Genomic DNA, 27,919 nt, shown 5'->3' on the forward strand with positions numbered 1-27,919 from the left:
TCGAACTCACGAAAAGTGAGATCTTGACCTGAGCTGAAGTCAGACGCTTAACTGACCAAGCCGCCCAGGCATCCCAACTTTTGTTCATCTTTAATACAAAACAGGTAAAAGCAAAGATGATCATGTGGAACATGGAGTGGAAAGTCAAGAGCATGACCCATCTGGTTCTGTGTCCCTCTCACCAACTTGATTTTTTCATGAGACGTTTCTGGTCCAAGGACTTAGTGTGGAAACCACTTATCTAATGCAACTTGCTCAGTTTACAACAGGACATAAAGTGACCTACCCAGAATCCCATAGTTAGTTACTTGGGAGACCAGCTCTCTGTACAGTGATGTTTCTACTACATCATATTTGGAGCATCAACGACAATCCTCCTACTTCCTGAGCCCTCTGTAACCTTTCCTACTCCTCATGTCAGCAGAGTTCCATTCATTATCTTCTTCTTCCCATGTTAGTCAATGGACTTCATCTCATTACTGAAATTCTCCTGACAGCTTAAAGAAAAATATATTGACTCCGCATACTCATGAAAGCAGAGTAGGGAGCCGTGGATATGCCTTCCTCAGCTAGAGCCCACAGTGACTGTTGGTCCAGAACATGCCCTGGGATGGAGGGTTCCAGTCCAGGACCAAAGCTGGGTGAGAGGTGGGGAGGGACGGGGAATCTGTCTTGTCATCTTTTATTGTGTTGCCCTGCCATGTGACAGGGAGAGTAATGGGAACTTTCTGCAGGTCCCAGGTTGTTTGAATGCTGCCTCTCTCAGAACTGACATTGTGTTTGGCCTTTGATGAATGATTAATTTTCATAGCCAGTTTTGTGAGATTTTTAATCGCACGTAGTTAAGACAGACTGTTACAAAGCATAATCGTATCTATCACCTGAGTAAAAGAAGTGTTAATTTTATATGGACATGTACTTCTCAGGATCAATGATTTTTAGAGCTAGATATGATCATAAAAGATTTCTCATCAGATTTTTTTCCTTCATATAATGAGGAAGTTGATGCCCAGAGCAGCGAAGAGCTGTGTCTATCATGAATCAAGGAAATCAGCCGGTTAGAGGTGTGAGCTCAGTCCTCCTTGCTCAAGGCCCATTGTTCATTCCACTTCTTGGTTTGGTTTGATTGAAAAAATAGGCATTGTGTGTCCTTTAGTGCAAAATATCGGTATGAGGGAGAGGGATTTTCCTATTTTCTTGATGGAGAAGGGCAGACAATAAATACTAAGAGCTGGAGTCTTTACTTCATTCACAAGAGATCGGCACCCTAAAAACATTGTTCACCAGCCCCTCCCCCCCTTTTTTTTTTTCGTCTGTAAGAGTGTCGTTGTTTTATGCTAGGAGTTTAGGCACCATCAGAGGTGCTGATTGTAATCTTTAGATTAATGACTGCCACCCTTTATTTTTTTACCTTGAACAAGATACAATTTGATCCAATAGTTCTAATACAGTCAGAACTCTGGAGTGGAATTCCTTTGAGCTAATTTGTGAAGTTCAGACCCATGGCTATTGATGTCACCATCAAATATGGACAGCCGTTAGGCACATGTGCGCCATATGGATCTATACAAGTCAATCTTCTCTCTTGGAGAGATGAAGTGACCTATATATGACAATAATGTGCAGAACAGCCTTCATGGAATTTACTTCACCCTTAGTGAGAAAATTGCTCCCCTCTTTCTATCTGTGAAGACAATCTGTTAGAGATGAAGAGTTTGTGCAAGAGTTGGGCTCTCTGAGTCTGAATCCTGGGCCTGCCTATTACTGGCTATGTGACATAGTTGAGTTAGTTGAACTTGCTGTGCCCAAATGCTTGTATCACAGAATACGTTAATCAGAATAAACATCTCCAGATGTTTCTGAAGATTAAATGAATGGATATGTACAGCTATTAGAATAGCGTTATTACCTTCATATGAATTAAAAGCCTTTTCCAAATCTAGGTAAACATCAAACTTCTAATCGTTTTAATCTGTGAAATAATAAATATTTGGTGTATTTGCTGTTTGGAGCAGCTGTATTTTGAGATAATTTGTTTTGCAGCTATGACTAACCAATATACACACTAACTGTAGTTAATAGTCACCACCCGATATGGATACAGTTGAGACAGAGCAGGTCTGATATCTTATTCTTGTTCATTCACATACTCAGCAAGCATTTACTGTGTGCTAAGCAGTGTGGACACAAAAGTAACTTTTAAAAAAGACACTGTCTTTGCCTTCTTGGGAAAGGCAAGCTTGCAAAATTTGTGGCAAATGTATTTATGCAACGTCACAAACTTACTTTAAACTATGGCTTGTTATAAATGTTTAATTCAAGTAGTTTATTAAGTATGCAATTAAATGTCTTTGCTCTATTAAACAAATAAATGAAAACCCAGTCTAAACAATGAAATGGATTTCAGCTGTTGTCTTACTTTTGATGTTCAGGAAACTCTAAGGAATCACCCAATCACCGACAGCCTCTTCTGGGCAGGATTTTCTTGTTATTTAAAGCCAGAGATAGGGGAAGGTATGTTTAATGTGACTTTATTCACTCAGTGTGCATTATTGAGTATTATTAATAGGGCACACCCCAGGCCAGTTGGACTAGGGGTGGAGGAAAGGCAGTGTGAGGACAGAAACATGATTAAGACATGGTGTCCACTCTCAAAGGGCATCAGGCAGGAGGGGGAGAGGTGGGGATTCAAAGAATGTTGAGTAGTCCTTGCCTTCAAAGGGCTCACTGTCTTGAGGGAGATAAGGTCAGTAAACAAGTGGTGACAAAGCAATGAGAGAGGTGCTAAGTGGTGAGGGAAGCACAGAAGAGGAAGTGACTAAGACAGCCTGACAGGACCCAGGGAAACCTCAGGCAGGAAATGGAACATAAACTGGGTCAAAAGATGACTAACTGTTTGCGTGATAGAGAGAGGGTGGGTTTTAAAGCAGGGAAACTGCATGTGCAAAGGCACGGAGGCACAACACTCAAAAGTTGGCAACATTATTAAGCAATTCAGGAAGTATACGGCACTGCCTTGCTTCAGCGACACATTACCCACGTTCCTTAGCTTAGCTGGTGGGGCCTGGCATGAGACAGTCCCTGCCCACCTCCCCAAGCCTGTCTCTTGCTTCACAACCACCAACCATGTGGGCTCCTTTTTGTCTTTGGATCATCATTAGTGTGATTCTACTTCAGATCGGCTGCACTTACTGCTTCTTTTCTTGGGAACATTTCCTCCTATGTGTTTGCATAACTTTCTTACTCTTCATGGCTTACATCTTCAGGGAGGCCATCCCCAGGGCCATTTTCCCTGAAGCAAGTCCCCTAGTATTCCCTATGACAGCACATGTTACATGTGATGCATTATGACCTGTGCCTGCCTGCCCCTCAGGAATGTAGCATGAGACCTTGCTTGGAGTAGGCCACTGACTGTATTGTTTCTATTGTATCCCTGGTGCCCAGATCAGCCTTTAACACTCTTCTTGATAGAAATTTGTTGGATGAAGAAAGGAAAACATCAGTGAATGAATGAATGGATGAATGGATAAAAAATTTGGAAAACAATTGGTCTGGTTATCTGCCATTTGTTTTTCCAGGTTTAATCTTTATCCTTATTCATCCAATTTGGTGTCATGGAAGGCTGAACGTATGAGCCACATTAATATCTACCCTTTTGGTTGGATTCAGCCAAAAAGGGGCAGCTAAGGGACAGAAGGGAATTGATGCCTTCAGCAGGCTGCACCCCTCCCCTGTTGGTCTCACACAGCCTCTCTGTTTCTAGGGAAGGGTGAGTGGTTCCACCCTTCCTCACTTTAAGGGGAGTAACACCTCCTCATATCTTTCCATTTTACCACCCTTGTGGTTTCTCTCTACTCTACCTACCTCTTTGTAAGTAGTCCCTCTATAAATCTACTTTCAATGTACCTGTGCTGATCTGTTTCCTGCTGTGATCTGGGAAGATACAGAAACAAGGGGGCTGGGACAAGTTGGGAAAGACCTTGTATGCATCGAAAAAGCTCAGATTATACTCATTTGGAAATGGAGAACTATGAACAATAGAGCTTTATGCAGAGCTTTAACATAACCCAGAGTGAGGCAAACATTTGGGGTCAGTGTAGATCATCTTCTCCCAACCTGTGATAGTGCATTTCATCAACGAAAACTGAGCATGTCGTGGTAATATACACATATCCACTTATTTGTAAATTGTATACATCCATGCTTGTATTCACAACCATTGTATAGTATAAAATATAAAAATAGACACTAAAAAGGACAAGATGAAGATAAAATAATCTATATTTAAAATATTTAAAATTGATTTTCAATTTTTATCTCACTAAAAACCATACCATTACTGTTATGTGGTTTCATTTTTAAGGGTCTTGCTAAAAGTATCATGAATATTTTAATATACACGTAGAGTGGTATTCATTGTCAAGGACGGTGCATAAAATTCCAAATTCCAGGGGCACCTGAGTGACTTCAGCTCAGGTCATGATCTCGTGGTTCATGGGTTCAAGCCCCAAGTCAGGCTCTGTGCTGATAGCTCAGGAACCTGCTTCAGATTCTGTGTCTCCCTCTCTCTTTGCCCCTCCCCAACTCACGCTTGTCTCTCAAAACTGAATAAACAATAAAAAAATGTAAAAATCCAGATTCTAAATCATCTTCTTGATAAATTCAGTTGGGCTTCAGAGGTGGGCTTATCTCTTATCAGATCTAATTATATTATAATGTACTAAACACATAATTTGGCCTTCATAATTAAATACAGACCAAGAACCAGGAGTTTTTTCTCATCTAAAAGAAAGACCCAGGGCTTTTGATACATGAGTTAAATAAAACTTCAGAACAATCCAGAAAAAGAGCATTATTTTTACCCTTTTTATAATGAGGAAACTTTTTGCAAACATGGAAATATCAAAGAACTTGCCCAGGAGCTAATAAGTGTCAGAGGAAACTTCAGCCTGCTTGTGCCGAGAAAACTTGTCCCTAGCCTACCATATGATGCCTAGAAAGAAGAGGGAAGTTTGGTATCTTTTTATCAGATGGCCTTGATTTTTCTCAGTAAAATAGAAGAAAAGGCTTCATGGACTTAAAAGGCTACGTCCAGATAAAATTGGGGTGAAATGTACTGATTACCCAGCTGGAGGGCACTCTGTCTTCTCTTAAAGAGACCCTGTACTCCAGAAGGTCATAACTGTTGATAAGTGTTCAGAGTTGTGGGGTGGGGGGTGTCCCAGCACAGGTAATAAGAAGATACCAGCTGAGAGAGTATGTGTGGAGGGTAAGGTGGGAACTTGGGAGAATTTTAGAAGAGGAGCCATGAGAGTGGTGACTAAGGAGTCAACCAGAAGAGAACAAGATGATCTTTGGGTTACATATGGAAAGAGCCCTTCAAATGTCCTAGCTCTTTAAATACCGGGCTTTCCACATGCTGTTATATGCACCTCTAGAGAAGGCTGGTGGAGAAACAAGCTACTTCAGCTCTTGATAAATACATTTTCAAAGATTATGGTCTAGAGTGGGAGAGAAAACAAACAGAATTTGTGCGTGCAAAGTAATTCATAGTAATCCACTGGGATGCCGTGGGAAATTGAAAACATTATGTTAAGAGTGTGAAAAGGTAGCACTTTTAATATATTTCCTATTATTTCTGACTGAATAGGTCAAGCAGCAAATACTGTTGAATACTGGGCTTTTATTATGGCTTGGGATATTTTGGAAAGCATTATGATTCTTTAATAAACCCATAGAGTATAATGCTTCTATTAGGATGTATACTGATGGGTCTATGCACACAAAGGCACACACTGGTATAACTGGGGACAGAGAGCCACTGCTGTCTTCTTGCAATGGGCTGTCAATCTGCTGCTACAATCAATAGTACAATCACTCTGGAGGGATGAGCAGAGGATGGACGGTGGTGGGAAAATCTGAGTAGTTAAATGCTGTTAAATGCTAAACCTTGAGACGTGTCCACTCTCTCCTACATCCAGCCCTCACCAAAGCTAAGTGTTCCTTCTATTTAACTCCTGTTGACTTTGTCTTGTATTTCCTCAGCAGTCACTGTAATACCTTTAATTGAAGTTTTCAACTCCTACACCTCCTTCTACCCTGTACATCATAAATTATTGGCCTACTTCTCTCATAGCACATGACCTGCTCACTTGTTTTCCTGGGAAGATTTGTTTCTACTTATCTTATTTATCTCCCTTTCAAATTCTTCGGTTTGATCACCTTTGTCTTTCTTCTGTCGGGGTGTGCAGTCATAGGTCACTGCTTGTCCCATCTCCATTTTCACCAGCATCATTTCCTCTAGAGAGTATGCTTCCTTCTTTCCTTCTATTCCAAATATCTGTTTCTTCTTGAAATTGCAGCTTTATTGTTCCAGCCACCATATCAATTCATCACTAACCGTTACTGCTGAGGTTTTCCAAAAGCATATATTTTATAGGTATCCATTCTATTCCATGACTCATTGACTCCAGCTTTTTTCATTCTTTTAGCACCACTTGCAGAATGGTTGAAAGACAGAGGGGTATTTAGTTTGGAGAAGCGAAGGCTCAAATTTGCCATGCATTTTGTGTTCAGATATACAAAGGACTCTCTAATGGGAGATATTACTTTTCTTACAAGCCTACAATGGAGAATTTGAATTAACAAATAAAACCTACAGAGAGGCAAATTTTCAATACAATGTCAGGATGTATTTTATTACCACTGAACGTATCCAGAGATGGAATGGGCTGCTGGTGTGTAGCAGCAGGTTTCCTGCTCCTGGAGGTCTTCACATTTAGCTTAAGTTGTAGTAGAATAGGTTTGGGCATCAAATGAGCTCTTAGATTGGATGTCGGTTTCCAAATCCTGAAGTTTTGTGATTGTCGTGGAGTCATTTCCAAATTTCCTCTCATTTGACCTGTTTGCAGCATAATCCATCACTGTGTTCTTCCTGTTTTTCTATATACAAAAATAATAATGGTCATTACAAAGAATGTTGAGCACCACAGAGTGTACAAATGTCTAAGCCCTCCTACTTCTTGCCCATTCCTTCCCACGCCAAGTCATCACTGCTGACAGCTTGAGTTATTAGGTAGATATGTAAATATCCTATTTAGCTGTATATGCATCCATAATAAAATGGACTTGCACTCTATCTGCTGCTCTCTAACTTACTTTTGGCTCACCATGGAATAGAAGGGGTCGCCTTGCAGGTCAGTATATGTCCCCTACCTCTTTGTTTTAATGGCGGCATGGAATTGAACAGTTAAAATTAGAGGTGGGCAAACTTTTTCTTAAAGGGTCAGGAAATAAATATTTTTCACTTTGTGGTCCTTATAGGCTCTGTCCTACTTACTCAACTGTGTCACGTATCATGAAAGTAGCTTTACATAATACACGAATGAATGGATATGCCTGTGTTCCAATAAAATTTTATTTACACAAAAATTGGATGTCATAATTTTCATGTGTCATGAAATAGCGTTCTTCTGATCTTTTTTTTTTGCCATTTAAAAATATAAAAACCATTCTTAGCTTGGAGTAGCATGAAAGCAGGCAGTGAGCAAGATTTGGCCCATGGGTTACAGTTTGCTAATCCTCCCATACATGTCATTAGGAAGAATTATTCATTTTTCACCTCTTACATGGAGTGAGTACCATTAACATAAGTACTTACCTTCTTCACTCCCTCACTAACTGTCTCAAAGGAGGTACAGTTACTTGATATGATTGATGAGCTTGGAGGAGAAGGTGGGCTGTCCTTTCCTCTTTTCTTTCTTGTTGGGAACCAGCTGCCTATAGGGGGTGTACACTTGTGTCTGTTCCCAGTGGAGGCACCCCCTGGACCAGTGTTGCATGATGGGCATTCTGTCTCATTCTGAGCATTAATATGAGAATGTCCCTTTGCTTTTCTTTTTCAGATATAAACTACTTTATCCATGATCAACTTCATCAATAATAAAGGTGATATTTTGGTTTTTAATCTTTCTTGCTTATTTGTCTTCCCCCCTCAATTGATTTGGATACAGAATAGACATATTACTTATTAAGTAATTTATTTAGCCATTTCTCAACCCTTCAACACTAATGCTTCCTACCCTTTTGGTTAGCCATTCATGATCTAGTCCATGGACTAAGTCTTTATTCTTTCTTACTCATCATGCCATGTAATCAAGGGACATGTCTTGTGGGTCTCTCTTTGAAAACCCTCAGATATCTCTAGAGATGACCAATGCAGTTTCCATACCCTCAATCTCTTCCCTCTTCTAGATTTGTTGCCTGCTATTACCCCCTTAATATTCCTACAGCATGACTTTGAGATGTCAGATATATCATCTGTTTGCTAAGAAACTTTTAATAAATCTCTATCAGTCATCAGATGAAGAATTATTCCTTAGATGACATTCAAAGCCTTCTGTACTTTGACCCTTATTTATTGTTCTAGTTTTAACTTTCATTATTTTAAAAAAGTGTTAATATGTGTGAAGTGTCTATCATAGTGCTTGGTATATAATAAACCCTCAACATACATCAGCTAAATTGTTCCATTACACACATTCTAATCACTTTCCCACCATAGTGACAACTAGCTATTTCCTACACAACTTGCTTTTATTTGTGTTTCTCCTTTTTTTAAGCCATTTTTTTCAAGCCATTATCTCTGTCAATTGAAATATTACCCAATCTCCAAAGCTTGTCTGATGAATCTTCTTCTCTATGCATTATAATCTTACACTTTCAACACTCTATTAATTAAGGTGAGTTCTTATAGAGTATTATTTGAAGGCCTTGGGACCCTCAAGATGACAATTGTGTGGTGGAAACTGACACGTGAGCAAAATGTTGCTATAGATTGTGTGTTAGTTAATTTTATGTGTCAATGTTACTGTGCTAAGGGAAGCCCACATTGCTTGTAAAACATCATCTCTGGGTGTGTCATGAGGGTGTCTCTGGAAGAGAGAAACATTTGAATAGTAGACTGAATGAAGAAGATCAGCCTCACCAATACAGGTGGACATCCACCACTCTATCCAGTGAGGACTTAATATCGAGGCAGTGGAAGGGAGACTTTAACTCTGCTTCAGCTGACGTATCCATTTTCTGCTTTCTTCACATCAGTGCTCCTAGTTCTTGAGCTTTTGGACTCAAAGATTTAAACCATTAGTTCCCTAATACTCAGGCCTTTGGACTCAGAGTGAATTACACCACTAGCTTTCCTGATTCTCCAGCTTGCAGACAGTAGACCATGGGACTCCTAGGTCTTTATAAATATGAACCAATTTCTATAATAAATCATGTCTTATGGACATCTCTATATACTTCATTGGTTCAGTTTCTCTGTTCTTGGAGAACCCTGATTAATATAGAATGTTAGATGTGAAATAACATAAGCAATTTCAAGGTATAATTTTGTAAATAGTAGGCAGTGATTCACAAATTACTTTGATGAATATTGACTGAATGCTTATTATTATTTAACCACTTTAATTCCCTAGTGGTTAATATTGGAACTGGCTCTGTTCTCATAAGAAATTTACCATTTGCAGAAAGAGACAGACATTAATCAATTAACCTCATGTATGATATAAAATTTAAGCTTGGGTGAATGTACTGCAGGAAGGTACATGGTGCTATGAAAGAGTAAGATAGAGGAGTCTGACTATCATGGTGGAGTGGACCTGGACGGAAATAGATGGGTGAGAGATAGTCAACAATATGGTAGATATGGCTGCCCCCTTCATTCCATCCCTTATCAGGGCTTTGGAGGAGGAATTGGGATTCAGCATATAGATATGTAAGAAGAAGGGATTTCAGATTGAGGAAATAATTTATGCAACTGCATGGAAATAGAGTACAGCATACTGAGTCATGAATTGCAAGTTGTGTCATATGGCCAAGGTGGAAGGTACAGGGAAATGGTATGGAATGAGGCAGGAAGGAGTTAGGGATGATCAGGTCAAGAAAGATCTTGTATGTTAATCTATGGAGATTGAGTTCATCATGAAGATTATGAGGAAACACTGAATAACTTTAAGCAGAGCAGTTACAAGGAAGTTGTGTGGAAAATGGACAGTGGCAGAGGGATAGGACAAGTCTGAGGAAAGGGAGGCCATTTAGATAATTACTACAAAACCCCAGAAGGGATGGGAATGCAAACTGGTGCAACCACTCTGGAAAACAGTATGGTTTCCTCAAAAAATTAAAAATAGAACTACTCTACAAACCAGAAATTACACTAGTAGGTATTTATCCAAGGGTATGGAGTATGTTTCAAAGGGGCACATACACCCCAATGTTTATAGCAGTGCTATCGACAATAGCCAAAGTACGGGTAAAGCCCAAAAAGAATGAAATCTTGCCATTTGCAATTATGTGGGTGGAACTAGAGGCATTATGCTGAGTGAAATTAGTCAGTTGGAGAAAGACAAAAATCACATGACTCGACTCATATGATGACTTTAAGATACAAAACAAATGAACATAAAGGAAGGGAAGCAAAAATAACATAAAAAGAAGGAAGGGGACAAAACATAAGAGACTTAAATATAGACAACAAGCAGAAGATTGCTGGATGGGTGTGGGAAGGGGATGGGCTAAATGGGCAAAAGGTATTAAGGAATCTACTCCTGAAATCATTGTTGCACCATCTGCTAGCTAACTTGGATGTAAATTAATAAATGAATAAATTATTTATTTAAAAAATCCCAAAAGGGAGGTGCTGAAGACCTGCTCAGAAACTTGGACATTGGGATCTTGATGTGTTACTCTCATGGAATATTGTTAAAATTAGGGAATGATTCTGTTCTCATACTTTGCTATGTCTGGCTTTTGGGATCTAGATTTTCAGATGAGTTCATCCAAAGATGGGTTTCCATGACTATTTACATTTGGAATTTCCAGGGGCAGACCTCAGAAAGGATTTGCATGCAAGCTGCTTATTGGAGAAGTGATCCTAGGAAATGTCAGGGCAGTGGAGAAGTAAAACAGTGATAGACAGAAAAACACCCAATAAAGAATGTATTAGAAATGAGATTAGTGCTGTGGGCAGTTGAGGGTCGATCCCTCTAGGGATCTCTGGCAGGTAGTATAGACCATGCATCCCAGGATTATCCCATCTAAGGGTACTGGAGCTGTGTGTTTATTCAAAATTCTATTATTACTTGATGGATGGCTCTTTTGGACTGCCCGTTTGTAGGAAGTGTGGGCTCCAACCTTCAGATACAGCCATAAGGCAGTGGAGGTCAATGGTATTTTTCTAGGCTTCACCCTAGATTTGTGGTCTCACATGAAATAAGTCTCTGAAGTGATCTGAGAAATTCCAGGCACACTGCAGAAAACCTCTACATCACAAAAGCCTTTAAAAAAATGTTTGGCAATCTATCTTGTGGACTCCAGTGAAGTATTTAACACTGGGTACAACTACAGCACATATAACTCCATGGAGAATGGAGATCAATGGTGAGAACATTAAGAAGGCGTTTCTTCTGGTGGGAGAAATCTAAAGGCAGAACAGGGACACAGAAGGAACTCTCACAGATCACATGTCACTTATGTGCTAGGACAGTTGTTAAATAATATAATCTACCTTATCTAATTTTATAAATTTCATGATAGCAGTCACCTTGTGAAGAAGTCATTGCACACCTGACAGATGCAAAAATTGAAGAAAACTAGTATCACATAGGATATCAGTTATGTTTTGCCACAATAATGCTGCATAACAAAACCCACAAACAAGGCCCAGTGCCTTAAAATAGTGTTTATTTGGTTCCCCTGTCTGTAGGTTGATGATTTAGGTTGAACTCAGCTGGGCAGTTCTTCTGGTCTGAGCTGGGCTCACTTACATGCCTGGACATCAGCTGAGTGCCAGCAGATTGGGATTGCTTTGGCTGAGATGACTAGGAGACCTCCATATGCTCCCCTCTTCTTTCATTATCTAGTAGGCTCGGCCTGGTGGGTGCTCATGACAATGGCTGAGTACAAGAGCACAAATTGAAATACACAAGCATTTTTTTCACCCGCTACTTGCTGCATGTCTGATAAAAACCTGTTGGCCAAAGAAAATCATATGGTTGGGAGAATAGTCAGAACCTGGACACAGTATTAAATTAATATTATCAATCTACCAACTTGTCCAGTAGGTGTCACCTGAGACTTAAATCCAAGGCCTGGCAGGCTTTTGGTGTGCACCATGCTGCTTTGCAAAAGGAAGCCCCTTGTCATATGCATTGTGCCTAGAAAATGTCATTACTGGCTTCAAACATGTTTGCATGTTTTTATTGTTTCTAATTCACCTTCTGACCTAAGATGAATTTGACTCTATTTTTTTAACATTTTTATTTTTTGTTTTGTAGAGAGAGAACGGGTTAGGAGAGAAGAATTCCAAGACTACTTTTACTGACTGAAAACTTAATTCAGTGACCATTGCACTCTAAAACCTTCATGATGGACTATGGTGGATGCATGTAGTTTTGTTTTTCAAAAGTCATTTTGGTGGTTCTAAGAGGAGGGTTAAGGAGATGACTATGGTTAATTTGCATTTAAAAAGATTTTCTTAGAGTTCAATATAAAAGGTCAGAAATATTTGTCCACTAACTAAGATAGTGTAGCTAAGGAGTGCTGGGTTTGTTCCCACTGCCCTGGGAAGCCTTGATTTAGGAATGCATTCTTCCTTTTCCTTTTAAAGAGAAGTTGTGACCAAGTCTTTGTGACCTGGCAGAAGAAAAGAATAAGATTTGACCTCCTTTTGTTCCAACAATAGTCTGCAACTGCCTCATTCCATTGTCTCAACGTGCATCATCTGTCATTCATCAACTCTCCTTCCAGGACAGAGCTGCATTCTCCTTGTGTTGCCGCTTTGCTATGTGGTGTCCTTTTTCATCCGGTTTTGGAATTTAAAGGGGTGGGAGAAGACCATGAAAAATGTGTAAGTTGGATGCTATTCATTCACTTATTTATAAATAAATGGAAACTGACAGGCACCTCTTCAGAAAATGTTTACTATATGGACAAGTGTTGATGACATGGGCTGAAAGACACAGTCTGGTGCCACCAGGACCAGCTGCTCCTTCAGTAGTTACCATTGTGTAGCCTCGTTTTCGTTTTGGCTTGGCACATGCATTTTCAGCCTGCCTTACATTGTGTCTCCAGGATACTTTATCTCTGGCACTGTCTGCCAGAGACAATAGATGGGCCTTTTGACCAGGCCTGAAAGCTTGGGCTTCGTATGCTCTTGATCTCTGGTGTTACCGTGGCTTACATAATGGACCTTGCCCGATGCCAACGGTTGCATCTGCTGTTGGCCCAGTAACTTTGCTTCATGGAAATGGCACTCATTTCTTTCTTTTCTTTGCTTTTTTTTTTTTTTTGCTTTTTTTTTTTTTTTTCTGTCCTCCTGCTGCTGTGCTGACATTTGCTAAGCCAGACGAATGTTTTTGTTTTCAGGGGAGAAGAAACACTGCTCCTTGCTTAGCAAGGGGAGCAGTGGATTAAGCTGTTGGATTTATAGTAGATCTCAAACTGGCTCCAATCACAGATCTTGTGTGATCCCTCCTCAACTCTTCTCAGTGGTGCCATTTTGGAGGCTGCTGGGGAATTGGTGGTTGGATTCATTGAGAATGTGTTGCTCCCCTCTATGAGCTCTGTATCTTATAGGTCTGTTACATAATTACAACAGAAGAGTTAAGTCCTTGTCTATCAGTCAATCAGCCAACTAACCGACTGACCAACCAACAAACCAATCAACCAACCAACCATATATATAGTAGTTGCTTGAATGCAGGGTACTGCATTGGGTTCTGGAAACATAAAGGGGCATTGGTCAAATCCTTGCTCCAGAGAGCTACAATTTGTTGAGAAAAATTATACATACACACTCACATCTCATCTATCTAGATACACACACACACACATCAAACACAAATTACACACACACACACACACACACACACACAAGGTATTGTTTGTCGCATCATGGTGGGGAAGGAATTCAGAAAGGGGAGATCTTTGTGAGAGGAAAAGTCTGGGGAAGGCTTCCTCAGGAGAAATGAAATTTAAACCGAATGTGAGACTAACTGATACACTGAGGGTTGAGTGAACCCAGATGGATAAAAACAAACAGTCATAAGCAGAGCTATTCTTAGATATACAATGGATGTTTTAGAAAAACACCTTATGCCTTTGAAGATCACATTTTTAATCCACAGGATGCACCATGTCATTTGCGTTTATTTGCAGTATTCTCCACAGAGAAGTTAAGGGGGAAAGCCTTACATTTATTAACCACCTTCTGTTTGCCATGCACTGTGCTATCTGCTTTAATATGTTATCTCATTTAGTTATTTCCCAGTCCCGTAAGCCATGCACAAGTGCGCCTAGCTATAGATAAGGAAACTCAGGCTCAGAGAGGTTAAATCGCTTGCCCAGCTCTCATGGTTCTTCAGTGACAGCTCTCTGCATTATTTATACACAGCCATAACCTCCGCGATTTTTAAGGTAGTTGAGAGAGTAGCAAAACACAATTATGAATGCTGTTTTTGAATAAATACTTCAAATGCTGTCTCTGAGATAAATACATTGCCAGTAATGACAAAAATGAATTAAGTGGAAAAACAGAAAACTAACAGCAAAAAGAAATTAAAAAAACAGTTGATGTGTATCCTTTCGGGACACAAATTCCATCGAATCTGTCACGTCGCCCCGGTGAGCAGGATGTGTGTGCATGGGCATGTGCGCGTGCGTGGTGTTGGGGGCTATAGTATTTTGAATGTGGCACACATGAGACATTAGGGTCGATGTCTAATATATTAGAATTCAGTTACAAAGTGATGAAGAACAGTTACACTCAGACTCTCAAGGTGACAGATGTTCTATAGCTAAAATATTGCTTTGGGAAAACCAGAATAGATTCACCGCACCTAAAATAATGAGCCAAAAATATAAGGGAAAAATAGAAAATGGAGACTCAACGGCAAGGCAGAGCATGATATGTGAGTGAGGGTTCTCTGATTTTCCTGTGTGGGTCATACTCAGTTCTGGACCGTCTGTTCTCCCACGGGCTCTTCTGGTAAAGTCGTAGCCCTTTCGCACTCTTGGCCACCCAGCTTTGGCTGTCTTGCATGAATTGGTAATGGAGATTCCGGGATGCCAGCCTCCAAGGTAGTGGCTTGGCAGAGCAGCAGACTAAGTCATGTCATGATGTTACTTGTACAAGCAGCTGCTTGCAGACTATAATTTTGCCTGGTGTCCTTCAGCTATTCTTGGTAAATTTCCAGAAAGATAATCCCTTACAGTAAAGCCCCTGTTTGGAAACATCACCTGGCCCTGTATATCTTTCTCTTTCATTTTGGGCTCCCACACAGACCAGCTAAAGTGAGCATCCTTGGGGCCTACAACCAGACCTAGGGAGAAGATGACTTAGTCACTCGTATGCCACCTTCTCAAGTATTTGTCCCTTTGGATCTTGCTGAAAAGTAGCTCAACACGTGTTTCTCTTACCAGGACCACCTGACTCTATAATCTATAGCAGGTTGTATTTTGTGAAAAGAAATGGCCAGACTTTTGTTTTAAACATTTGTCATGGGGACATAGGACACACATACAGAAAAGTATACCAAAAAATTAATATCTTAGTCAATTATAAAGTGAATGCTCATATAAGTGCCACTTGGGGCAAGGCATACAATGTGGCCAGCACCTCAGAAACTTGCTGAGTGCTCTGTTCCAAGGAACAAGGTAGCCCCCTGTTCTGATTTAATTTGGTAATTATTTCTCTGTGTGTGTGTGTCTGTGTGTGTGTGTGTGTTTTGATTATCTCATCAATAAACACTACAGTTTGGAAACTGGCAAGCTTTTTGGGCCTTTGATTCCTTGAGCTTCACAAGGGGAGACCCCATAATACAAGCTGGGAGGCTGTGGGGCAGGAGACCTTGGCCTCAGACAAGGCTGGGGAGGAAATCCTTGCTTTGTTTTTTTATCAAGCTGAATTGCATGTAGACTCTAAAGTTCAGTTTCCTTATTTATGCAGTTGGGATGACAAACCTACCCACAGGACTATGCTATTGGAAGTGCGGTGACATACAAATCACTTAATGGATTGTCAGATGCCTGGTTGTGCTCAGAAGCCCTTCTCGCTAAGAAGAACAATGAGACATGCCATCTGGTGACAAAGACATCTTCCTTTGCTGCTTCTGTCCCCTCATTAAAGCTTCTGCCTTCCGTCTTCTGTCCCAGACAAGGCTCTCTGAGTTGTACAATGTGATCATTCCCCCAGGACCCTGGGGTGGATATGTGGAGGTATACACTACCAGGAAATAGTAGTCATGGAATAAATGTTGGCTGAATGAATGGATAAGTGAATGGGTCGTTTGCTCTGGCCCCTTCTCTCAGACTTTATCCTCTGGTAGAAGAGGTAAGACATGCAAAAAGGGTGAGGAGAGCATCCTGAGGTAAAACGGGGCATTAGTTAAGAGTTCCAGCCCAATGTATTAACTGAGAACTAGGAGAGTATATTCAATAGTTCTCTGCTTTAGTTTATCCACCTGTAAAATGGGCTAAAACAGTAACTGGTTCATAGGATTGTTGTGAGAAATAAATGAGAACAAAAAGAAAAGTGCTTACAGCAGAGAAGAGCACACAGTAGGTCTTCATTACAGCAACTGGTATTACTTTTATTTTTATGAGTAACAAAATGCTAGGAGAATTTGGAGAAAAGAGGAGGTAGAGAGCCTAAATGTCTGAAGGGAAGTTTTTACAATGTTTTCGGGAGAAGATCTTGTTTGCACTGAGCTTTCAGCTATGTAGGATTTAATTACTTATTTATTTATTTATTTTTTAACCTTTTAAAAAAAGTTTATTTATTTTTGAGAGAGAGACAGAGTGTGAGCAGGGGAGGGGCAGGGAAAGAAAGACACAGGATGGGAAGCAGATTCCAGGCTCTGAGCTATCAGCACAGAGCCCAACGCAGGGCTTGAACTTAGGACCATGAGATCATGAACTGAGCTGAAGTCAGACACTTAACCAACTGAGTCATCCAGGCACCCCAGCCTATATAAGATTTAGATTTAACTTCTTTCCTAGCTCAGGGCGCTCACAGGTGCCGCTTCCCCATCTGAGTTGTTCTTTCCCACCTTTCATGCCTGGCTAACCCTTACTTGTCACTTAATGTCATCTTTCTCCAAGAAGGCTTTCCCTGATCTGCCTGATGAGGTTAGGATGCCTGGTCATAAAACACTCAAAGCACTACATGATTGGGTTTTAGAGCGCCGATTATAATACATATTCATGAACATATTAATGTAATTATTTTTAAATTTTCTAGCTACCCCACCCACCCCAGATTGTCAGATTCTTGAAGAAAGTGTTTGTGGCTTAGTTTTTTCCCATTGCTTTATCCTCACTGTAAACTCAATGCTGAGCCTGTCATAGACCCCAGTAAATACTTGCTGAATCATTTCATTTATACATATCAAGTGGGGAAAGCCATTTTAGGAAGAGGGAAGAATAAACAGAGTGAAGGCCTGTGGGACCCCCTCAGGGATTATGATAAACCAAAAGGGCAAAGTAACATTCCCTCTGTGTGACAGCAGTGACGGAAATGGTCTCTCCCCTCTGTATTTTACTTTGTATCTATATCCGAGAAATAAGATGTTCCAAAAGAAAACTTTTCAAATCTCTGAAAGTGGTGGGTGATCTTGCAAATCACTTTCAGTGAGTTCTGCTTATCATTCTCTCTTCTCATCAGTCAGAGGCTGTGGCTTTACTGAAAGGTTTATCTGCTCCTTTTTTGGACAAAGTCATGGCAGTCAGTCTGGTGGATTTAGTCAGTCCCTGTGTCCTGTTGATTAGTTCTAATTTCCTCTCTCTTTGCCACAGTGTCATCAAATGCATGATTTCGCCCCACCATGTTCTACAAATGTTTCCTGTATTTTCCTCCCTTCCCCCCTGCCTCTCTCTCCTTCCTTCCTTTCTTCCTTCCTACCCTCCTTCCTTCCTTCCTTCCCTCTCTTCTCCCCCTTCTAATAGAAGCATAGATATTCCTCTTTATGCAAATCCACACACCCTGTATCTCTGGAAAGCTCTAAAGACTTGGACAACCATCTTCCTTCAATGATTCTTTATTTATGCTTTAGGTGTTCTAAGACTTGTGCATTCTATGCATTATGAAAAATGGTAGGTAATAGACATTTCGCAGGGCACAGAGGCTGGGGGTGGGGGTGGGGTCTGTCAGAGTGAGGGTTAGGCTGGGGAAGCTGTGGGCTCCTGAGGGAATGAGAACTTGATGGACCCCTTGCCTATAGCGCCCCCACCACACCTCAGAGAGCACCGGCGGCAGGCTCTCAATTTCAGCCACTCATTGAAACCATTTGCTGAGCACTCACAGTGTACCAAACATGGTGCTAGTCATCTCTGTTGAGGTACATGTTGTATTATCATTTCCTGTAATGAATGCTTTTGGTGCCCTGCCCGGATCCCCTTTACTGCCCCTCATCCCCTGGCGGCTGTGAGAAATCCTTGATTAACAACTTACTGCCACTTCCTTGGGGATGGGGAGCAGCAGGCTTCTCTTGGCCAATGGGAGTCACCTCCCTGCCTAGACTTAGGCCAATGCTTGACTGATCCGGGAGTACAAAAGGCCAGTTCCCTTATCTCAAGGCCAGACAAACTGATGTAATTTATGCTTCATAGTTTCCTTGTTTGGCTTTTTCCTGCCCCATCCTGCTTCCCCTCCTCCCCATCTCTGGGGAACACTCTCTCCCAATAACCAGCTTGAACAAAAATCTCCAACTCAAGCTCTGCTCCTAGGGAACCTGAGCTCAGAGTGATTAAATAGTTTGCCCAAATCACACAGGAATACAAAGTCCAGTTCCATCTGACTCTGTTCAATGATTGTTTCATAATTCCTTCCAATGTCAATTTTGAACAACAAACTTCCGCCTTCAGGGGGACATGGAAATTTGCATGTCCCAATGGGGAGCGAGCTGGGTGCACTTCCCGTCTGGGGCTGCTGAGCTGGGAGGCTGTGATCTAACAAGGAAACAGGCAATTGGTTATGTAGGAGCAGAGTCCTTACAAAAGCAGAATTTCCACCCCCGCTCCCCACTGCAAACCAGGCTAGTTTGGAAAGGTGTATCCATTTTTCTGGTCTTCATTTAGACCGTAGAACAGTCCTAACCTTCAAGGAGCATCACCAGGGATGTTAAAGCATCTACCACCCTAGGGGCAGTTGTGCTCAACAAAGAATTGTTTTGCACTGAAGGCTGGCAGTGCCCATGTTGAGAAACCCTACAAAGTGTTGGGGGTCAAAAAGCAGGTGAGGCAAACGCAGTCATCAAGTCCAAAGGGCAAAGGAATGATGGAAAGAGAAGACAGAGCCAAAGCGAGGACAGCAGGGCAGCTCTGGGGCGGGGACTGGGGAAGGACCGAGAGCAAGTGTGGCCGCTGTGCTCCGGGCTTGCTGTTCTCAGTGTCTACTCCGTGGGGCCCCGAGTCGGGGCTTCTGTAAGAGTTCAGGACAGGAGGAAGAGTCAGGGTGGATGTCATGGGAGCCCAGGAAGTAAGAAACGATATGGCCTTATAGTCATCATTCATTCATTTATTCCAGAAACAGGTAGTGAGCACTAGAATTTTCTGGTGCTGTAGAGAGCGATAAACAGACCGAAACACAAGAGAATTTGGCTTCCAGTCTGTGCGAGGCAGTAGATTTGGCAATGACTTTTGCTGTGTTTTAATCTTGGCTGCCCAGCATTGGAAACTTACCCTATGTAGGAGTCCTTTACTTTTTAAGTCTTACCTTTTCTCACGTAAGAAGCTGAAAGTGCTAGATACCAACTTTCCTGCCTCCCTTGTAGGCAGGCCTGGCGAGCTGTCCCAGATTTTCTGTTGGGAACTTGTTCCCAAATTGTGGAGAGAGAAGGCAGAAGTGTCGTTTTGCTGGAGAGTGTTAAATAGCAGCACTGCTCTATTCGGTGCTCTTTGGGGCTTCGTTTCTAGCCACACAGACCTGCAGTCTGGATCTTCAGGCTTCAGGGAGATTCTGGGAACTATCCAACATTTAGCATTTTTTATTTTATTAAAAAAATTTTTTAATGTTTATTTTTAAGAGAGAGAGCATGAGCAGGGGAGGTGCAGAGACAGAGAGGGAGACACAGAATCCGAAGCAGGCTCCAAGCTCTGAGCTGTCAGCACAGAGCCCCATGCTGGGCTGGAACCTATGAACCATGAGATCATGACCTGTGTTGAAGTTGAATGCTCAACTGACTGAGCCACCCATGCGCTTCTTACCCAACATTTTAAAAATAAATTCTTGTCTTGCATAAAGCAGCCACTATTAGTTTTTTTTGTGGGCAGATATGAGCACCTACTATGTGCCAGTTGTTGGGTAAACAAACATACATCAGACAAAGGTCCTGTGTTCTCAGTCTGGGTGATGAACAGGTACCCCAACCAGACTCAAGGAGTGATGCTATGTGGGTAGAGCCAAGAGCTAAGGAAGAGGCTGGAATGGAAAAACAAGAGCAATAACCCCTGTTTCTGTCAATGTGCAGGGGAGGCAAAGAATCAGGGAAGCTAGTGTGAGACACTGAAAAATAAGACAGAGGGGGAAACTCATGGACATTTTGTTATGAAGAGGTATCAAAGCGAGTCACATACAGACCAGCCTGATTTTAGGAGTGGATGCTGGGAGGAGAGAGTAGAGTGGGAAAGGGCTTTGGGGTGTGGTTTCCAGGGCTCAAGTTCCTCTTTGCTTTCCTGGGAAAACAGAGGACAGAAAGCTGTGTCCAGAGCAGTCAAATGTTTGGCCCAGTTTCCCAATGATCCTAAGCTTCAAAATGATCGTTCTATTTGTTCCAGTGTAAGCTTGAAATCCTAGGATTTACAGTAGACAATGCAGCCTGCTATGGTGTGTGCTATGCTGCATAAATTAAATGGAATTTCATTTTAGGGAGGTGGGGTGGGGAATGAGTTCAAGGCTCGATTTCCCTTTTACTGTGCTACTGTCTTTCATTGAACATCTCTTCCATCACAGGCTTTTTCCACATGCTATCTGTAGTCTTCAGCCCTCCATGAGGTCTTATGGGGTTTGTTTTACAGGTGAGGCCTAATGATTTGGCCAAGATCACCGAGCTGGTTGGCAACAAAAAATTTGGACCCAGCTGAGTCTGGATCCACCTTGGCCTACTTTCCATGACACACACCATGGCGCCTCCTTCCCAGATATCATACTCCAGAAATCGTGCATCCTACCCTAGGGATAACATGTCCATCGATCCATCAGAGTCTGTAACTCATTCCTGGCAGGTGTGCCCAAGATACACATCGGGTATTCTTAAGGGATTGATTAAGATCAATTACATAATCAGGAAAGATTAGTGGTGAATAAGTCTTTCTGACTTAAAAAAAATTCTGATTAAGACACTGGATTATAAGACCTCTTTCAGGCCTGATTTCTCTGAATACTGATTAGCTTGGTTGGTGGGAGAATGCTGCTGATAGTTGGAAGAATACCGTCCTGAGGTCAGAGGCACGGCAGTGGGACTATTAGCTCAGATTTGCCACCCCCCCAACCCAGATGCTCCGGGAGGGCAAGAGGACAAGCTACTGTGAGCCAACTGTTAGTAGGAGTGGTAATGATAATGAGTAAGACTGTTGACTGCTTACTATGCATTAGCCCTGCAATGTATCATCTTTAATTCTCTGCACAAGCCTAGGAGGTCCCACTTTATTTTTTTTTAAGACAGTGAGTGGGGGAGGGGCAGAGAGAAAGGGAGACACAGAATGTGAAACAGGTCTCAGGCTCGGAGCTGTCAGCACAGACCCTGACACGGGGCTCAAACCCACAGGCTGTGAGATCACGCTTAACTGACCTGAGCCACCCAGGCTCCCCGAGGTCCCACTTTTTAAATGAGGAAACAGAGGTTCAGCAACTAGTTAACATCACATTGGCAGCTGATGGGCTATCTGGGGTTTAAATCCAGAGCTTTCTGCCTCTAAAGCCTACATTAAGCGTTCCTGTGATATTATCATAGATAAGTGTTTCAGCTACACCTATGAAGAGTTAACTTTATATAAAAATTTTTTAAATTTTATTTATATATTTTTGAAAGAGAGAGAGAGAGCAAGCAACCACAAGGTAGGGGAAGAGAGAGAGGAAAAGATAGAATCCCAAACAGGTTCCACACTGTCGGTGCAGAGCCCAACACAGGACTTGAACTCACGAACCATGTGATCATGCTCTGAACCAAAGTCAAGAGTCAGGTGCTTCACTGACTGAACCACCCTGGTGCCCCTATGAAGAGTTACATAAAAGCCTTGGGGTGCCTGGGTGATTCAGTGGTGAAGTGTCTGACTTTGGCTTAAGTCAGTTTGAGCCCCGTGTTGGGCTCTGTGCTGACAGCTCGGAGCCTGGAACCTGCTTCAAATTCTGTGTCTCCTGCTCTCTCTGCTCTTCCCTCACTTGCACATGCTCTCTTTCTCTAAAATAAATATTAAAAATTTTTTTAAAATCAATCCATTACCCATTTACTAACAATGCCTATTTTATGATGAACAATATCCTCCTGAATCAGAGATGGCCTCTGCCTACAAGGCTAAGGAGAAAATAAATCAAATAAGCAAGGGAAGGGCACTGAATGGTGGGAGAGCATGACACAGGGGGGCCTAATCTAATCTACTGGACCAGGAAGGCTTTGGGGAAGCAATGGCAATTGAGTAGATACCAGAGGGTTCCATGTAGTGGACTGGGAGGAAGGGAAGAGGACCGGGAAAGGGGAATATCGGCAGAATGAAAGACGTGCAAAAGCCCTGAAGCAGGAGAGAGTTTCTAGTCTGTGGTCATTAGACTGTTGGCCTGCGGGGTGTTTGTTTTGGCTCACAGGTTCTTCTGGAAAAAATTGAGTCTCAAAGAGGAAATGTATAAATATTCTGACTTCAAACCCTTCTCAAAAAAGCATAAGATCTGGCACCCCATGGCCCTCAGAGCTTCTTGTAACAATGACAGATGCCAGGTGTCTGATCAGCTTGGGTGGGACACACTCTCTCCACTTCCTCAGTGCTCCTTCTCCTTATTGTCTTCCCAACACTTCGGTTACCTCTCATCACATTTGACCCAGTGGTTTTCTTACAGTGGAATTTTTCTCTCTATCCCGGTCTTGATCACAAATGAAAGGTAGACTGAAAAAACCCTGTGCTCTTCTTCCTCAAACTCAGAGTGTGCCACACTTGTACCATTCCTTGGTGCCCCAGGCATTTAAATTTCCCCCACCCCTACCTTAGAGGAAACAGAATAAAGGTCAGTAGCACGTACTGCTATTTAGTGGCTTAAAATATGCTGACTTTTTTTCTCAATGCACAGGAATGCAAATACTTAGTGAGAACGAGATGTGCTTTATACATTACAAATCCCGCCACCACAATAGGCACGGAGAGCTGAAGATTCCATTGATTTTTTAGTGAAATGTAGAAAAATGCTGGTTTTCTGCTTCTAAATGTAGTACTGTACCAGTTTTTAATTGCCCTTCAATTTATTAAGCATTTTGACTATGCTAAGCAAAATAGACCATAAGATAGCCCTGCTCCGGAGACATGTTGACCCATTCCTTCCTTGGCCAGATAAAGTAATCTTGCCATCTGTAAACCACTGCTCCTTACATCTGAGCAAGACGGCAAAAAAATTATTTTTGAGTTTTTGTAAACATTTATAAACATGTCAAGTAATGCCGACTTCCCTGGTGTGGTGTAAGAACCCTGGGCTGTGATGCAAGAAACCACTTTGTTTGACACAGTTAATACGTTCCTGAAAGACAGAGTGAAAGTCACATCTCATGTTAAGAGCACAAGCGAAACTTACTGGGGGACCATGTGATGGACCATTTTTCAAAGCAGAGAATTTGAATGTAATATGCAAAATCCGTCATTAATAGATCCTTTTTGTATGAAGAATGTATTTTATTAAGAGTTCATTAAGCACCCATGCATCAACTATGTGGCATGATGCCAAAAATGTCTATTTCCTTACATGTAACTAAAATTAGTTGGTTTTTATTTGTATTTGCCTTTTACCTCCTGGTCTACAGTTTTCACCTTGCTTTCTATTCTCTTTTCCATCTATTGTCAGTGTGACTATGCCCTGCTACAAATTAAATCTTCAGCTCAAATTCAACCAGCAGAGGGTACTGTTTGAGCACTTAAGTGGGCTTCTCATCGTTGTCTTACCCATCCAAAGAGAACAATATCTGAATAATAGCCAGAGATGACATTCAATAGGCAAGGTGCTGGCAAGATAATATACATCAGTGATCATGTTTCAGCATCATTTTGCAGGAAATTCCCTTTGTTCTTTGCTGCTCACAAAGGACATTCCGTGCGAAATGCACTTGTAGCTCCTGGTGATAAATATATATGAAGGTAGACGAGGAGGAGTTGTGGTAGTGGAGTGGAATACGCTTCTAAATTTATCAAGTCCTTCTATGCACTTTAGGTTTAGGGTTCTGAATCAAGATACCAGCCCCATGTGTTCTCAGCTTGCTGGTGAATGATCATGAATAATTCGTGCAGTAGCAAATGACATAATAAAATAATCAGGCAGTCTGTGCGCATTGTAAATCGATGAGCGCAGATGTCTCCAAATGGAGGGGAAATTTGAAGATACATTACGTCGGGTTTGGAACCCTTGAGAGTTGTTAGTGACTGTTTATCAAAATAAAGTGAGCATCTCCCCATTCTGATATCAAGTTTAGCTTTAGATATAATTAAATATATTGGAGAAGAACACTGTGTCACTTAATTTTTACCTAAATTTGATGAGTTTGTGTATAATGGTGGATTCTACATTTCTTAATAAAATTTATAGACTTGGATTTTTATAGTAATAATTTAAAAATTCTTATCTAAGCAAAAAGCTGCACAGAGCAACAAATGTTAGATGCATTTACACTGAGAAGCGATAGATCCCTGTTCCACTTTTTGTCTTTAGTATCTTCCCACGTGTGACTAAAAGCTTGTATAGCATTTCTTTTTGTTACTTACCTCTGCACCTCTAAACAATATTCTTGTACTACTAATTCTTGGGTTATTAGTTTTAGTTATTATACATTATCTTCCTATGCTGATAGATGAGACTGTAACTCAAGTAGGTGACTCAGTACCTTCTGTTAGTCACATCTTTGCCTTAGGTATTTCTTAGTTACCTATGCAACGTTAGATAATATACTCACTCCTGTTTGAGTCTCCATCTATTTAGTACTTCTCTCTCACTTTTCTCTCCCAGGTACTGTAACCTGTACCTCTACAATATCAAGGGCATTAACATTTGCCTTCTGCTCTCTAATCCAAATTCTAACATCTTGTCTGTAGATTGATTCTTAAATTGTAAAGGAATAAATGGTGTTTACCTTAGGGCTCTCTCTATATGGTTTATTGGAGCATTACATAATATATTGTTATTATACCTCTCACCCAGCTTTCAATTTTCCTAGAGTTTCTGATTGCATTTTGTTTTTCTACTACTTGCCTTCCTTGTGTTCTCTCTCTCTCTCTCTCTCTCTCTGTTTTTTTTCTTTTGTTCACCCAGAAACTTCTTTCTTCTGAGCCTCTTCATCTAGCTACTCTTGTCTGTACTTGTTCTACAGGCCTGCTACACAGCGATCATCTTAGTATTAACTTTTTTGGTATATTTCTTCATTTCTGGAACTCAAGTCTTTTGCTCTTTCTTTACTTGTTTTTTGCTGCAGTACATATTCAACAAAATTCCTAAAAGGTTGTATGTGAGATGTCACTGTTCTGATTCTTTGAATGTATGAAAGTCAGCACATACAAGTATGATCTATGTTCACATGTGAATAGTAATTAGGTGCAGATAATGTAGTTTAAAAATAACTTTCCCTAGAATTTTAAAGGCATCGTTCCTTTTTCTTGACCATTCAGTACTGCTGATGTGAGATTTAATGCCAGCTTGATTCTCATTCTTTCATAATCTGATTTTAATTTTTTAAAATTTATTATTGAAGTAATTGACATCCAATGTTATATTAGTTTCAAGTGTACAACATATTGACTCAACAGCTCTATACATTACTCAATGCTTAGCACAGTAAGGATCTTTGCTCAATCTGCTTTTTCTTTCTGCTTTTCTTCTTTCAGCAATGATCCTAGATGGGGGTCTTTTTACAGCCTCTGATAGGCTATTCCAGTCTCAGGTCTTAAGTCTTTCAGTAATCCAAAATTCTTTTGTGTCATTCTAATTTGAATAGCTTCTTCCCTTCCAGTTTTGCTACTTATTTTTTTATAATTTCTACTAATTATCTATTGGTCCTCCTCATTTGATCCTTTTGCCTATTTTTATTTTATACTCTGAGAGATTTACTTAATTTTATATTCTAAAATTTTTCTTTTTCCTTCTAGCAATCTTTTTTTTAAGTCAAGTTACCTTCTTAATCTGTTTGTTCTTCTTTAATAGTATCCCTTTTTTGTTCAATGGATGAGATGTATTCTTGGATCTTTCTAAGGAGTTTAGAATTTCTGTAAAAATATCTTGTCATCATATTCTCTCTTTTTATTTTATCAGTATTTCCTATTTGTTTATCTTGGTTAGAATCTCCCATATTAGAGACTTTCTCCAATGTGCAGGAATTGTTGGTTTTCTGTTCAAATTTTAGATTGAGGCAAACATCATGACTGGGGTTATGATTTACATACTGGTGAAATCCACTGTCCCATAAACAGAATTTTGGTTGATTTCCCCTATTTTTCAGTCTTATGTGTCACTCCCACCCCTACTGTGTCTGAGTTTTCAGAATTCTGAGCATTTCAGTGGTTCTTCTAGGCAGCTTATCTCCATGTCTGTTACTACACCACCTCACTCTCCTTTATTTTCCTCTAAGCTAACCTCTTCGGATGCCTTTCATCTGTTAGTCTGTCTCCATTCACTTGTCAGCATCCAAACATTTGTTGAAAGTTTTTATCAGCTAATGACCACTTCTTATTCTTATTTTATACTTATTTGCATTCCTTCAGTGACATTTTAATGGGCTTCTGGATGGAAACGAATACAATGTGCATAATCTACCATCTTTGTCTGAAAGTTCATGTTAATTTTTGAAGGCACATTTGTATGACTTGAAATTTCTAGAAGCATATTCAGTATTTATTTATAGCCTACATCATTTGTAAAATCGCATTTTCAGTGGACATGTTTTATATGTCTTTTAATATGTGTCCTTTCTTTGGCTATTTTCTTAATATTTGAAGGTGTAATAACAAGTCAAACATTTGTTTAATCCTTTTGAGGCATAAATTACTTCAAATGTTTACATTTGTTCTTTAAAATAACACCATGAAATTGGTCTTATTTCACTTTCCAGATAAGAAATGGAGTTTCTGAGACAGCCGAGTGACAACGGGAAGACCATAAAGCTGCTGAGAGCCGACCTGGTACTTGGATCCAAACCTTCCAGTGTTTTTCCTCCCAAGCCATGCCATGTCTCTTATATACTTGATAAAACCCAATAAATCCAACAGCACAAATAAATAATTTAATCTGTCTACAGAATAATTTTATACTTCCATAAAGCTTCATGTGAAATGCTTAGTTGTCATCCTGGTTGTACTTTTCAACCACCATTTAAAACTATTCCTGGATATTTGATAGGAATGTAGCATTCTTAACTTCTCTTCTCAGTGAACTTCTTGAGATCTTCCACTGACAAACTATGTCATGTGGCATAAAGGAGAAACTGTTGTTTCAAAACATTGGGAGCAAGACTAAGATAGAGTCAGACTATTCCAATTCTCTTTAACCATTATAGATCTTACTACATTTTAGGTCAGATAATCTGGCTCATAACATTCAAAACTGTATTAATTATGGGATTTTATAAGGAGGTTATGCAGTATATGTTTGCCAATTGGGAAAGAAAGATAATTATGCTTGAATGTAGGT

The 27,919-nt window shown here is 40.6% G+C and overlaps 1 long non-coding RNA gene across 1 annotated transcript; it reads left to right on the forward strand.

Moving 5' to 3' along the window:
* On the forward strand, window positions 1-27,490 carry LOC115304897. The gene is made up of 3 exons (XR_003914659.1): window positions 1-641; window positions 16,010-16,278; window positions 27,342-27,490. It is a non-coding gene; the product is annotated as an uncharacterized LOC115304897 (long non-coding RNA).
* Window positions 27,491-27,919: the final 429 nt, after the last annotated feature.

Source organism: Suricata suricatta, chromosome 10 (genome assembly GCF_006229205.1).
Source record: "Suricata suricatta isolate VVHF042 chromosome 10, meerkat_22Aug2017_6uvM2_HiC, whole genome shotgun sequence".
Taxonomy (NCBI): domain Eukaryota; kingdom Metazoa; phylum Chordata; class Mammalia; order Carnivora; family Herpestidae; genus Suricata; species Suricata suricatta.